Genomic DNA, 15,053 nt, shown 5'->3' with positions numbered 1-15,053 from the left:
CAGTCTTACATTTAGGTCTCTAATCCATTTTGAGTTTATTTTTGTGTATGGTATTAGGGAGTGTTCTCATTTCATTCTTTTACATGTAGCTGTCCGGTTTTCCCAGCACCACTTATTGAAGAGACTATCTTTTCTCCATTGTATATCCTTGCTCCTTTGTCATAGATTAGTTGACCATAGGTGTGTGCGTTTATCTCTGGGCTTTCTACCCTGTTCCATTGATCTATATTTCTGTTTTTGTGCCAATACCATATTGTCTTGATTACTATATCTTTGTAGTATAGTCTGAAGTCAGGGAGTCTGATTCCTCCAGTTCCGTTTTTTTCCCTCAAGACTGCTTCGGCTATTCAGGGTCTTTTGTGTCTCCAGACAAATTTTAAGATTTTTTGTTCTAGTTCTATAAAAAATGCTACTGGTAATTTGATAGGGATTGAATTGAATCTGTAGATTGCTTTGCACAGTATAGTCATTTTCACAATATTGATTCATCCAATCGAAGAACATGCTATATCTCTCCATCATCTTTGATTTCTTGTGTCATCTTTGATTTCTTTCAAAAGTGTCTTATAGTTTTCTGAGTACAGGTCTTTTACCCCCTTAGGTAGGTTTATTCCTAGGTATTTTATTCTTTTTTTTGCAATGGTGAATGGGATTGTTTCCTTAATTTCTGATCTTTTGTTGTTACTGTATAGGAATGCAAGAAATTTCTGTGCATTAATTTTGTAACCTGCAACTTTACCAGATTCATTGATTAGCTCTAGTAGTTTTCTGGTGGCATCTTTAAGATTCTCTATGTATAGTATCATGTCATCTGCAACACTGACAGTTTTACTTCTTCTTTTCCAATTTGTATTCCTTTTATTTCTTTTTCTTCTTTGAATGCTGTGGCTTGGACTTCCAAACCTATGTTGAATAATAATGGCGAGAGTGGACATCCTTGTCTTGTTCCTGATCTTAGAGGAAATTCTTTCAGTTTTTCACCATTGAGAATCATTTGGTAATATTCTTCATCTCACTCCCTTCACTCCATCCACAGCGGTTTCATTCTGCTGATTGAATACACCTAGTTTGCTTTGGCCCAGAGCCTTTGCCTTTGCTTTCCCCACTGACTTGAACATTCTTTTCTTGGCTCTTCCAATGACTAGATCTTCATCATTAAAGTGGTAAATGTACCATCCTAGAGGAGATTTCGCTGACCATAGTATCTAACAAAGCTCTATTATTCTCCATCATATCATCCTGTTCTGTTTCCTTCATAGCACTTCTAGCTATCTGAAATTACCTTGTTTACCTGTTTAATTTTTTGTTGAATCTCTTCTCCAACTGTATGAGAACTGTATGAGAACAGAGACCCTGTTTTTTTTTGTTTGATTGTTTTTTGTTTTTACACTTGTATTTACAATGCTTAGAATGGTGTATAGCACTTCTCAGGTGTTTAATAAATTTATTGAACAAATTTTAATAAATTGGTGAATTACTGAATGAATTTTAAAAGGAGGCCATTGGGACCAGTCCCTCCCATCAGGAAACTTGCACAAGCCTCTTAGATAGCCTCATCCACCAGAGAGCAGACAGCAGAAGCAAGAAGAACTACAATCCTGCCACCTGTGGAACAAAAAACAACTTCACAGAAAGGTAGACAAGATGAAAAGGCAGAGGGCTATGTACCAGATGAAGGAACAAGATAAAACCCCAGAAAAAACACTAGATGAAGTGGAGATAGGCAAACTTCCAGAAAAAGAATTCAGAATAATGATAGTGAAGATGATCCAGTATGTTGGAAAAAGAATGGAGGCAAAGCTCAAGAAGATGCAAGAAATGTTTAACAAAGACCTAGAAGAATTAAAGAACAAACAAAGAGAGATGAACAATACAATAATTGAAATGAAAACTACACTAGAAGGAATCAATAGCAGAATAACTGAAGCAGAAGAACAGATAAGTGACCTGGAAGACAGAATGGTGGAATTCACTGCTGTGGAACAGAATAAAGAAAAAAGAATGAAAAGAAATGAAGACAGCCTAAGAGGCCTCTGGGACAACATTAAATGCAACAACAGTCACATTATAGGGGTCCCAGAAGGAGAAAAGAGAGAGAAAGGACCAGAGAAAATATTTGAAGAGATTATAGTCGAAAATTTCTCTAACATGGGAAAGGAAACAGCCACCCAAGTCCAGGAAGCACAGCGAGTCCCATACAGCATAAACCCAAGCAGAAACACACCAAGACACATAGTAATCAAATTGGCAAAAATTAAAGACAAAAAAAATTATTGAAAGCAGCAAGGGAAAAACGACGAATAACATACAAGGGAACTCCCATAAGGTTAACAGCTGATTTCTCAGTAGAAGCTCTACAAGCCAGAAGGGAGTGGCATGATATACTTAAAGTGATGAAAGGGAAGAACCTACAACCAAGATTACTCTACCCGGCAAGGACCTCATTCAGATTAGATGGAGAAATCAAAAGCAGACAAGCAAAAGCTAAGAGAATTCAGCACCACCAAACCAGCTCTACAACAAATGCTAAAGGAACTTCTCTAAGTGGGAAACACAAGAGAAGAAAAGGACCTACAAAGACAAACCCAAAACAATTAAGAAAATGGTCATAGGAACATACATATCGATAATTACCTTAAATGTGAATGGATTAAATGATCCAACCAAAAGACACAGGCTTCCTGAGTGGATTAAAAAACAAGACCCACATATATGCTGTCTACAAGAGACCCGCTTCAGACCTAGGGACACATACAGACTGAAAGTGAAGGGAGGGAAAAATATATTCCATGAAAATGGAAATCAAAAGAAAGCTGGAGTCGCAATACTCATATCAACAAAATAGACTTTAAAATGAAGAATGTTACAAGATACAAGGAAGGACACTACATAATGATCAAGGGATCAATCCAAGAAAAGATATAACAATTATAACTATATATGCACCCAACATAGGAGCACCTCAATACATAAGGCAAATGCTAACAGCTATAAAAGAAGAAATCAACAGTAACAAAATAATAGTGGGGGACTTTAACACCTCACTTAAACCAATGGACAGATCATCCAAAATGAAAATAAATAAGGAAACACAAGCTTTAAATGACACAATCAGATAGATTTAATTGATATTTACATGACATTCCATCCAAAAACAGCAGATTACACTTTCTTCTCAAGTGCACACGGAACATTCTCCAGGATAGATCACACCTTGGGTCGCAAATCAAGCCTCAGTAAATTTAAGAAAATTGAAATCATATCAAACATCTTTTCTGACCCCAACACTATGATATTAGAAATGAATTACAGGGAAAAAAACGTAAAAAACACAAACACATGGAGGCCAAACAATACATTACTAAATAAACAAGAGATCACTGATGAAATCAAAGAGGAAATAAAAAAATACCCAGAGACATAAAACAATAAAATCACGATGATCCAAAACCTATGGGATGCAGCAAAAGCAGTTCTAAGAGGGAAGTTTATAGCTATACAAGCCTACCTCAAGAAACAAGAAAAATCTCAAATAAACAATCTAACCTTACACCTAAAGGAACTAGAGAAAGAAGAACAAACAAAACCCAAAGTTAGCAGAAAGAAAGAAATCATAAGGATCAGAGCAGGAATAAATGAAATAGAAACAAAGAAAACAATAGCAAAGATCAATAAAACTAAAATCTTTTTCTTTGAGAAGATAAACAAAATTGATAAACCATTAGCCAGACTCATCAAGGAAAAGAGGCAGAGGACTCAAATCAATAAAATTAGAAACGAAAAAGGAGAGGTTACAACAGACACCACAGAAATACAAAGCACCCTAAGAGACTACTACAAGCAACTCTACACCAATAAAGCATACAACCTGGAAGAAATGGACAAATTCTTAGAAAGGTATAACCTTCCAAGACTGAACCAGGAAGAAATAGAAATTATGAACAGACCAATCACAAGGAATGAAATTGAAACTGTGATTAAAAATCTTCCAACAAACAAAAGTCCAGGACCAGATGGCTTCACAGGTGAATTCTATCAAACATTTAGAGAAGAGCTAACACCCATACTTCTCAAACCCTTCCAAAAAATTGCAGAGGAAGAACACTCCCGAACTCATTCTATGAGGCCACCATCACCCTGATACCAAAACCAGAGACAGATACTACAAAAAAAGAAAATTACAGACCAATATCACTGTTGAATATATATGCAAAAATCCTCAACAAAATACTAGCAAACAGAATCCAACAACACATTAAAAGGATTGTACACCATGATCAAGTGGGATTTATCCCAGAGATGCAAGGATTCTTCAATATACACAAATCAATCAATGTGATACACCATATTAACAAACTGAAGAATAAAAACCATATGATCATCTCAATAGATGCAGCCAAAGCTTTTGACAAAATTCCACACCTATTTATGATAAAAACTCTCCAGAAAGTGGGCATAGAGGGAACCTACCACAACATAATAAAGGCCATATAGGACAAGCCCACAGCAAACATCATTCTCAATGAAGAAAAACTGAAAGCATTTCCTCTAAGATCAGGAACGAGACAAGGATGTCCACTCTCACCACTATTATTAAACATAGTTTTGGATGTCCTAGACATGGCAATCAGAGAAGAAAAAGAAATAAAAGGAATACAAATTGGAAAAGAAGTAAAACTGTCACTGTTTGCAGATGACATGATACTATACATAGAGAATCCTAAAGATGCCACCAAAAAAGTACTAGAGCTAATCAATGAATTTGGTAAAGTTGCAGGTTACAAAATGAATGCACAGAAATCTCTTGCATTCCTATACACTAATGGTGAAAAATCTGAAAGAGAAATTAAGGAAACACTCCCATTTACCATTTCAACAAAAAGAATAAAATACCTAGGAATAAACCTACCTAGGGAGACAAAAGACCTGTATGCAGAAAACTATAAGACACTGATGAAAGAAATTAAAGATGATGCCAACAGTTGGAGAGATATACCATGTTCTTGGATTGGAGGAATCAATATTGTGAAAATGACCATACTACCCAAAGCAGTGTACAGATTCAATGCAATCTCTATCAAATTACCAATAGCATTTTTTACAGAACTAGAACAAAAATATCTTAAAATTTGTATGGGGACACAAAAGTCCCCGAATAACCAAAGCAGTCTTGAGGGAAAAAAACAGAGCTGGAGGAATCAGACTCCCTGACTTCAGACTATACAACAAAGCTACAGTAATCAAGACAGTATGGTACTGGCACAAAAACAGAAACATAGATCAAATGGAACAAGATAGAAAGCCCAGAGATAAACCCACGCACCTATGGTCAACTAATCTACGACAAAGGAGGCAAGGATATACAATGGAGAAAAGATAGTCTCTTCAATAAGTGGTGCTGGGAAAACTAGACAGCTACATGTAAAAGAATGAAATGAGAACACTTCCTAATACCGTACACAAAAATAAACTCAAAATGGATTAGAGACCTAAATGTAAGACTGGACACCTTAAAACTCTTAGAGGAAAACATAGGAAGAACACTCTTTGACATAAATCACAGCAAGATCTTTTTTGATCCACCTCTTAGAATAATGGAAATAAAAGCAAAAATAAATGGGACCTAATGAAATTTAAAAGCTTTTGCAAAGCGAAGGAAACCATAAACAAGATGAAAAGACAACCCTTAGAATGGGAGAAAATATTTGCAAATGAATCAAGGGACAAAGGGTTAATCACCAAAATATACAAACAGCTCATGCAGCTCAATATTAAAAAAACAAACAACCCAATCAAAAAATGGGCAGAAGACCTAAATAGACATTTCTCCAAAGAAGACATACAGATGGCCAAGAGCACAGGAAAAGCTACTCAACATCACTAATTATTAGAGAATTGCAAATCAAAACTACAATGAGGTATCACCTCACACCCGGTAGACTGGGCATCATCAGAAAATCTACAAACAACAAATGCTGGAGAGGGTGTGGAGAAAAGGGAACTCTCTTGCACTGTTTGTGGGAATGTAAATTGATACAGTCACTATGGAGAACAGTATGGAGGTTCCTTAAAAAACTAAAAATAGAATTACCATATGATCCAGCAATCCCACTACTGGGCATATACCCAGAGAAAACCATAATTCAAAAAGACACATGCATCCCAATGTTCATTGCAGCACTATTTACAATAGCCAGGTCATGGAAGCAACCTAAATGCCCATCAACAGACTGGATAAAGAAGGTGTGGTACATATATACAATGGAATATTACTCATCCATAAAAAGGAACGAAATTGAGTCATTTGTTGAGAAGTGGATGGATCTAGAGACTGTCATACAGAGTGAAGTAAGTCAGAAAGGGAAAAATAAATATCGTACATTAACACATATATGAGGAACCTAGAAAAATAGTACAGATGAACCAGTTTGCAGGGCAAAAGTTGAGACACAGAAGTAGAGAACAAATGTATGGACACCAGGGGGGGAAGTCGCAGTGGTGTGGGGATGGTGGTGTGCTGAATTGCGCGATTGGGATTGATATATATGCACTGATGTGTATAAAATTGATGACTAATAAGAACCAGCTGTATAAAAAAATAAATAAAATAAAATTTAAAAATTTTAAAAAAGGAATGATTAAAAAAAACAGGCCATTGGGTCCTCAATTTAAAGCTTATATAAATGTAAACTCCCAATGATTAACACTCTAAACATTAAAAGAAATAAAATAATGACCATATTAAAGAAAAACACAGATAAATAGTTTTATGGTCTTGGAGTAGGAATAATCTTTCTCAGCAAGAAAAAAATACTGTGAAGCCATAGAGGAAAAAATTCACTAGTTTGGTTGCATAAAAGCTGGAAAATTTTGCACAGCTAAAGACACAATGGTCAGTTAAGTGGACAAACAGGCTAAGAGAAATTTTAAATTTAAAAGGCCTTATAAATGTAGATGCAAAAATCTTCAACAAAATACTGGCAAACCAAATCCAGCAATATATAAGAAGGATTATTCACCATAACCAAATGGAATTTACCCTAGGAATACAAGATTGGTTTAATATATGAAAATCATTCAATGTAACACACTATATTAATAGAATAAAGGACAAAAACCATATATTCAACACAATAGACATAGAAAAGTGTTTGACAAAATGCTACATATATTCATGGTTTTTTTAAAAACCTATTAACCAACTAGGGATAGAAGAAAATTTCCTCAACCTGACAAAAGAATATCTACAAAAAGTTCACAGCAAAATAATTCTTTATAGTGAAAGACTGAACACTTTCCCCCCGTGGTCAGGAACAAGGCAAGATGCCTGCTTTTACCTCTTCTATTTAACATACTTCTGGAGGTTCTAGCCAGTGAAGTCAGGCAGGCAAAAGAAATACAAGGCATCCAGACTGAAAAGGAGGAAGTGGAACTGTCTTTATTGCAGATGAAATATTTTTGTATTCAAGAAAATCCTAAGAAATCCACTAAAAGACTAACAAACAAAAAAAATAGTGCAGCAAAGTTGCAGGATACAAGATCAATATACAAAAATCAATTTTTTGTTTATACATTAGCAATGAACTGTCCAAAACTAAAATTGCCCAGGCAATTACTAATCTACTTTATGTCTCTATGGATTTGCCTACTCTGGACATTTCATATAAATGGAATTATATTGTATGTGGTTTTTTGCAACTGACTTCTGTGACTTGGCATAATGTTTTCAAGATTCTTCCATCTTGTAGCATGAATCATTTCTTCATTCCTTTTTATTGCTGAATAATACTCCACTGTATGGATATGCCATATTTTGTTTATCAAGTGATAGTTATTTGGGTTCTTTCCCACTTTTGGGCTATTACTAATAATGCTGTTATGAACACTCAGGTACAAGTTTTTGTGTGGACATGTTTTCAACTCTCTTGTATTTATACCTGGAAGTGGAATTTCTGGATCTATGGTAACTTTATATGTAACTTTGTGAAGAACTGTCAGCCTGTTTTCCAAAGTGGCTGCACCATTTTACATTTCCACTAGCAGTGTATGAGGGTTCTAATTTTTCTATATCCTCACAACACTTGTTATTATCTCTTTTTTGTTTTTGTTTTTAATGGCCATTCTAATGAGTGTGAAGTGGTATCTCATTGTGGTTTTGATTACATTTCCTGATGGTTAATGTTGTTGAGCAGCTTTTCATGTGCTTATTGGTCACTTGAATGTCTTCTTTTGAGAAATATCTATTCAAATCCTTTGTCCATTTTTAGGATGTCTCTTTTTTTTATTGTGACTTCTTCATATATTCTTATCAGATTTATGACCTGTTAACATTTTCTCCCATTCTGTGGATTGCTTTTTCACTTCCTTGACGGTGTCCTTTGGAGCACAAAACTTCTGAAGTTTGATTAAGTCCATTTGATCTATGTTTTCTTTGGTAGATTGTGCTTTTGGTGTCATATCTGAGAAACCATTACCTAATCCAAGGCCTCAAAATTTGCTCCTATGTTTTTTCTAAAACCTGTATAGTTTTTGCTCTTACATGTAGGTCTATAACCCATTTGGAGTTAATTTTTGTACACAGTGTGAGGTAGAGGTCATTTTTTTTTCCATGTGGATATCCAGTTGTCTAAGCACCTTTTGCTGAAAAGACTTTTCTTTCCTCATTGAAGTATCTTGGAACTCTTGTTGAAAAAAACTCTAAAAATATGATATTTTGTTTGAATGAAAAGTGGCAGGATGACATCTTTGGCCTCCTGGTAATTTTCTGACATGCTGTTGAACAGTTGTCACAGGTGTCATCAATATCTGTAGATGGTTTTCATGTAAGAAAACGCTAATCCTGTAACTCATCTAAATGAAATGGGATTTCACATGGGACTCTGTCTCAGTTTCAACCAGGGCTCCAAGGCAATAGGTGCCTTTGTGCAAATTAGCAGAAAAGCAATCCCACTGGGTAGGTGAATTGCAGTAAAGTGCCCCTCTGGCACCCTGTGCTGCTAGAGGAGGAATGGCTGTAATTCAGCACTCACTCATCCCTGTAGCTTGATATCTTTGTGTGGGGTACAAACTGCATAGTCATTTGCGGTAGTTTTGGATTCCTTCTACAGCAACATTCCAAAGTGAGTTTTGAGGCCACCTAAGAAGAACTTCCAAAAGAGTTGGTAAAAACTACCAACTCTACCCTGAAAAAAGAGATTAGAGAGGTCAAGAGAGAGGATGTATTTGGAGAGAGTTGTGCTGAGAATCTAACAGTCTAAAAACTAGGTAGGATGGGAGATACTTCTTCACCTCAAATGTGAGAGGACCTCTTTTGGGACCACCCAGAAAGTATCCTATGTGTTTCCTAGTATTGGGACTGCATGTCTGATACAGGTCTGAAAAAATATAAACTGGCTCAAGCTTTAAGCTACCTTTAGCCACAATGCAGAGGGGAATAACTATAGTATAACTGACACCAGATCAGTGTTTTGTGGACCAGACTAAGCTATGGATGAGCAAAACAGGCCAGAGTTGTCTAAGGTTCTGCCCAGAAGGATCACCTGGAGAGTGAGGAGACCTCGCATAAAGAGGTACAAGTTTTCTGCTAGATACTCAAGAGCTAATGGAGGCATCAGAAAAGACCACTTTGAGGAGATACATTTCTGCTGGACATTCCAGGTAAGAGATACCCAATGATGTGGGAGTCTCAAAAAAAAAAAAAAATTATAGATGAGCTCATGAGGGAAAAAGTCAGGTGTAAACATTCACCAAGTCTGAAGAGTGTCAACACATCAAGAGTGTACCAGTCAAGGGACTTCCCTGGTGGCGCAGTGGTTAAGAATCTGCCTGCCATGGGCTTCCCTGGTGGCGCAGTGGTTGAGAGTCTGCCTGCCGATGCAGGGGACACAGGTTCGTGCCCCAGCCCGGGAAGATCCCACATGCTGTGGAGCGGCTGGGCCCGTGAGCCATGGCCGCTGAGCCTGCGCGTCCGGAGCCTGTGCTCTGCAATGGGAGAGGCCACAACAGTGAGAGGCCCACGTACCTCAAAAAAAAGAAAAAAAGAAAAAAAAGAATCTGCCTGCCAGTGCAGGGGACGTAGGTTCGATCCCCGGTCTGGGAAGCTCCCACATGACGCAGGGCAACTAAGCCCGTGTGCCACAACTACTGAGCCTGTGCTCTAGAGCCCTCATGCCACAACTACTGAGCCCATGAGCCACAACTACTGAAGCCCACGCGCCTAGAGCCTGTGCTCCGCAACAGGAGAAGCCACCGCAATGAGAAGCCCGCACACCACACGAAGAGTAGCCCCCACTTGCTGCAACTAGGGAAAGCCTGCACGCAGCAACGAGACTCAACACAGCCAAAAATAAATAAATAAATAAATAAAATTTAAAAAAAGAGTGTACCAGTCAAGTAAATCTTTGCCTGTTTCCTTACGTCTTTCCCTCACTCACATCCCAGCTCTGGTGGGGTCAGAAATCACAGTGAGTGGCAAGGAAAAGAAGGCAGAGTCAAAAGAGAAGAAGCTAACTTCACCCTGTTTTCCGCTAAAGGCCCGAAGTAAGAAAAGGTGCTTAACTTCAAATTAATATCTTTAACAGTTACACAGAACTAGGCATTAATTAGTAACATTAGCCTTTTTAGATTAAAAGTGTCCAAAGACATTTTATTAGCTAAGTATGTATATACATCTATCTATCTATCACCTATCTATCATCTATCTATCTATCTATCTATCTATCTATCTATCTATCTATCTATCCTAATACTGTAGTGCCTTCTACAAGGCAGGGGAAAAACTGGTTGCACAGAGTGCGTTTGAATAGGCAGTATGGGGGTAGGGGAGAGAGTAAAATTGTATTGGTGTGCACTCTAACAGTGCCACTTTTCAATGTATTCATTCCTAAACTATCAAATTCAATAAACTACAATATAAAGAATAGCCATGTCTTTTTAAATCACAAAATGTCATTTCAAGAATCTCTATAAAAATAACTTTGATTCAATTCAAACAGTACTTTAAGTAGATCCCTAAAGAAATAACTGTACTGTAATTTGGGCATTGAAAGCTGTAACACAATTTAAACACGACTTCACTTTTTTGTCTTAATACGATTCCACCCACTGCATCCTTCTGTGTGTTGTTTTGATGACCCTGTCACTTAGGGTTCTTTGAGCTCAGTTTAAAGGTGTCAATAATGAATGAAATGAACTCAGCATTGGGATACCTTTTCAAGAATTCTGGTAGTTTGAAACCATCCTATATAATTCCATCATACTTGATTATAACATGAAATAGAAACAAAAAAGCTAATCATGACGTAGAAGCAACTTCATGTCAAATGATGTACATGAAAGAGCCAATTTAGTAAACTCTGAATTTACTTAGCCTGTTTGAACATCCATAAAGGGGACTTAGCAAAACAGTCTTTCCATATGCCAGGTGAAACCCTCAGAGGGAATAGACCTCAGTTTAATAATGAAAGAGAAGGGAAGGGCTGATAATTATTCTGTCTAAACAGTGTTTTTGTGGCCCAACATTGATTGTGTCTTGAAATCTCCTTTGGGAATGGAGCAGGCAGCTTTTCCTTTGCTTTCAGAAACATCATGCAAATTATTTAAACATTTTTGCAATTATTTTCCTGAAACTGAGTTTTGGCACAATGCCTAGAAACACTGAAAAGTGACATCACACCGCACCCAGAGATGCAGTTTCCAAAAAATTCTCTGGGGAGCCTTACAACTGTCTTGGAGGCCGATTTCCATATCACCATGTAAACATGGGAGTCTATTGGTACTTCTGCCTTTAGAGAGGCTCCAGATAAGGACACCACCAGCAAGCAAAAGTTTAGGCAATTTAATTCTAGTTATCTTCCTGTAACTTGACTGTATGTGCAGTTTCTTTTAAAGTCCCTTCTAACTATCTGTGTGAAAAATATTTCTGTTGGCACTTTCTTAAACCCTTGATGTGTCTATGACCACCCCTTTTTAATGTTAACCACAGAAAAAAGTCTGATCGCCTTTTCTCTATCCCAGACCTTATATCTGGTTATTCGTAAGGATAATTTTATAATTCATGCAGATGACTGGCCTAAAAATGATGACCCTCTTTTGTACTATTACTTCATGCTGAGGACAAAGAGGATACAGGAAAATTACTCCTTGGCCCAGGAAGTTTATTAAAATGCTAAATGAAGGTCTGGCGGCAGCTCAAAGAACTTTAAATAACCTTGTGGTGGAAAACCTCCAAAACCTCTTTTTACCGTCAGCTTAAACTAGGCTGGTTGTGACAAAGAGTAAGAAAATAAGTAGTTTCAAGAGTGCAAAAACACATCTATTTTTAAAAGGTAGGTCTGTACAATGGTTGCAGGCAAATGTGACACAGCCTTCTGAGGCATGATGACAATAATTTATCGTACAGCGGTTTTGCAGGGTTCACAGCCAGTCCTGGGCAGATTCCACATGTCAGGCATGGATGAAGTTGTGCAGAAGGAAGTGTAATTGCATCGTGGTCGAGGCAGTGTTCCCTTTTGTTCGTCAGTGCAAAACATGCCACAGACACATCCTGTGAATAACGTTCTTGTGGCTAAAATTCCATGGAATAAAAACACAAAATTATGTGAAATAGAATGGCAATTGCTACTCCAATTAATTCCACTCTAGTGCCATATGGGGCTCTAACTCCATATGTGGTTTTGGCTCTGTGTTGCTCTGCTGGATCCTTCAACATTCAACAAGTAGCAGACTCTCTAAGAGGTAGGAGTCTCCAGGGCAAAGTCATTGAGCCATGGTATCTATAAATTATTACTGGGTCATCTGAAACCTGTATTCGAATTTTCAGGAAACCCATAGGAATGGGAAAACCACATACAAATTGAACACAAGAAACCTTTTAATAGGGTCCCAGGGAGAACAAAAGAGGTAGATCTCCACAGCCTCAGAAGAGCCAACAGCAATAGAAAGAAGGCATGTTTTTCCCAGAGCCCTCATCTGGAGTACCTGTGCCCTTTCTTTCCAGACTGACTTCCTGAAACACAGATGTACAACCTCAGTGAATACAGCCTGTCCCCATGGCCTTTTCCCCAGTCCCTGATGTTGTCCTCCTAGGGGGTCCCTGGGCTTCAAATGCAGCTATTCTGACAACCCCTTCCCTACATCCGAACTCCCCAGGCCCAACATTATTCAGGACTGACTTAAGGAAATTAAGCCTGGAATTCAGTGTCTGCTTTAGGTCTGACACCCAGGCTTGGAAGACCTGTTCCCACCGTATTCATTGGTCTTGTAACTGCTGCCCTTTTCTGTTTCTTCTCCTTGGTAATTTAACTATTATGGGTTCTTCTAGAACTAAAGCTCACCTTGATCCTATTTTTCAGTCCCCAGGCTGCTCCTGAACCTCAGGCAAAGGTCTGGAACTCTCAATCTCCAACAGCTTCTGGATACTTCCTTTGGCATCAAGCCCCAAGCTGGCAGCCTTCTGGCTAGACAACAACCAGGTCAGATGCAGACTTCCTTTGCTCTTGGACTGGACTCACTTCCAGCGCCTGCAGCTGGGCCTGTGCCCCCACTGCCTGCCTCACCCTGTAGGAGAGGTAACTCCTTAACCTGCCTTTTCTAGTCCATCCTGCCTCACTCAGGTTATCTAGGTCATCTCAGACAGTGCCCCAAGATATGAAGGCTGGAGCTCAAGAGGCTGACTTTTTCCTGAAGAGTGCTAACTGAAGCTAGAAAAATAATTCAGATAGCTCTGGATCAAGATGCTTCTTCCTGGACAAGTCATAGGTATTTTGGTAGGAGGAAATGCCAATATATTTTGTAAAAACAAAAGAATCCCTGAGACCAGTCTTCCCTCTCAATACTGAGCTACACATATTTTTTATTTGTTTTAAAAGAACTAGATAGTCCTTTGAAGGGTGGCCTGAGAAAATTGGACTATGTATGTTTAGGGAAATTTAACATCCAAAGCAATATGGAAATTCTTCTTAGCGCTGATCTTTATGAATGTGTATAAGCACAGGAATGCTGCTTTTATGATGCTTTGTTGGACTCTCTTCAGTAGATATCCCAACAGTTTATTACTATGAGTAATAGTCTAAAATAATAGGTGATTGAACCTTTCAGTAATTCATATACTTGGTTGAGTAGCTATCAGCAAATGTGTGAGTAGCACAGAGGAAAATGTATAATAGTGTCCTTCCTTAGAACAAAATCCCAGCTACCAAGAGAAAACAAAGAGCAACACTGATAGGAAGCATTGATAGTCTTGCTTCTTTGTGTAAGAGCGCACGGAGCTTTTCAGTATCTCAGCCTCACGCTAAGAGACTGCCTGCTTTTGACCATGCGTGAGAGATCAAAGTTACATGGGATAAGAGCCTCCCACGCCTCTATCAACACCACCGAGAAAACAGTCAAAGGAACTCTGAATCTGAACCAGCTCTGATCACTGAGTTGCTGCAACCCTCAGAGTATGGGGACCCCATTGATCTTGCCAACTGAAGCAGCAAAGTACAGTGAAATGGAAGGAGCATGGCATCTAGTCCAACAGACTTGGTGTTAGAGCCCAGGCCAAGCATCCATCAGCTGATTGCATGAGTTACTTGACCTCTCCAGGCCTCAGAATGCACAGAATGCAAATAAATAAACACCTCATGGTGTTAAAGGAAAAAACTCATGTAAAACTCCAAGCACAGTTTCTGGCTTATAATGGGTACTCAGTAAATGGAAGTTCTCTTCCATCCATGACCCCTGCCCCCCTTATTTCTCTGGAAAATTCTTTATCTTTTAGAAAGACTGACTTCAAATGCAATTTTTGCAAAGATAGTTATTTTCTTCAAATCTCTCAAATCTGGTAAAAGGCTAGAGTCACCTTCTAATTATTTTTTAGAAAGAGATGTCGTGCCCCTGAACCATGAAAAACTGTTGATAAAGGGAAACATTCTCAATTAGCTGAGTGAATGATCTATGTCAATATTGCATGTGAGAAATGGATCATCATTTAACATGTAGGAATCAACATTAAAATTTAGGAAAAAGGTATTAGAGCCCATGAAACTGAATGGTGTAAAAAAGGATTGACA

At 38.0% G+C, this 15,053-nt stretch overlaps 1 long non-coding RNA gene across 1 annotated transcript in view; it reads left to right on the top strand.

Moving 5' to 3' along the window:
* The window catches only part of LOC137220729 (uncharacterized), a 43,765-nt gene extending 30,212 nt beyond the window's left edge, over positions 1-13,553 (top strand). The window contains exon 3 of the long non-coding RNA XR_010941765.1: positions 13,353-13,553. This is a non-coding gene — a long non-coding RNA (uncharacterized lncRNA). The remainder of the gene's footprint in view (positions 1-13,352) is intronic.
* Positions 13,554-15,053: the final 1,500 nt, after the last annotated feature.

The sequence above is a fragment of the Pseudorca crassidens genome, chromosome 3 (genome assembly GCF_039906515.1).
Source record: "Pseudorca crassidens isolate mPseCra1 chromosome 3, mPseCra1.hap1, whole genome shotgun sequence".
Classification (NCBI taxonomy): Eukaryota; Metazoa; Chordata; class Mammalia; order Artiodactyla; family Delphinidae; genus Pseudorca; species Pseudorca crassidens.
This window is presented reverse-complemented; position numbering and strand designations above follow the sequence as displayed.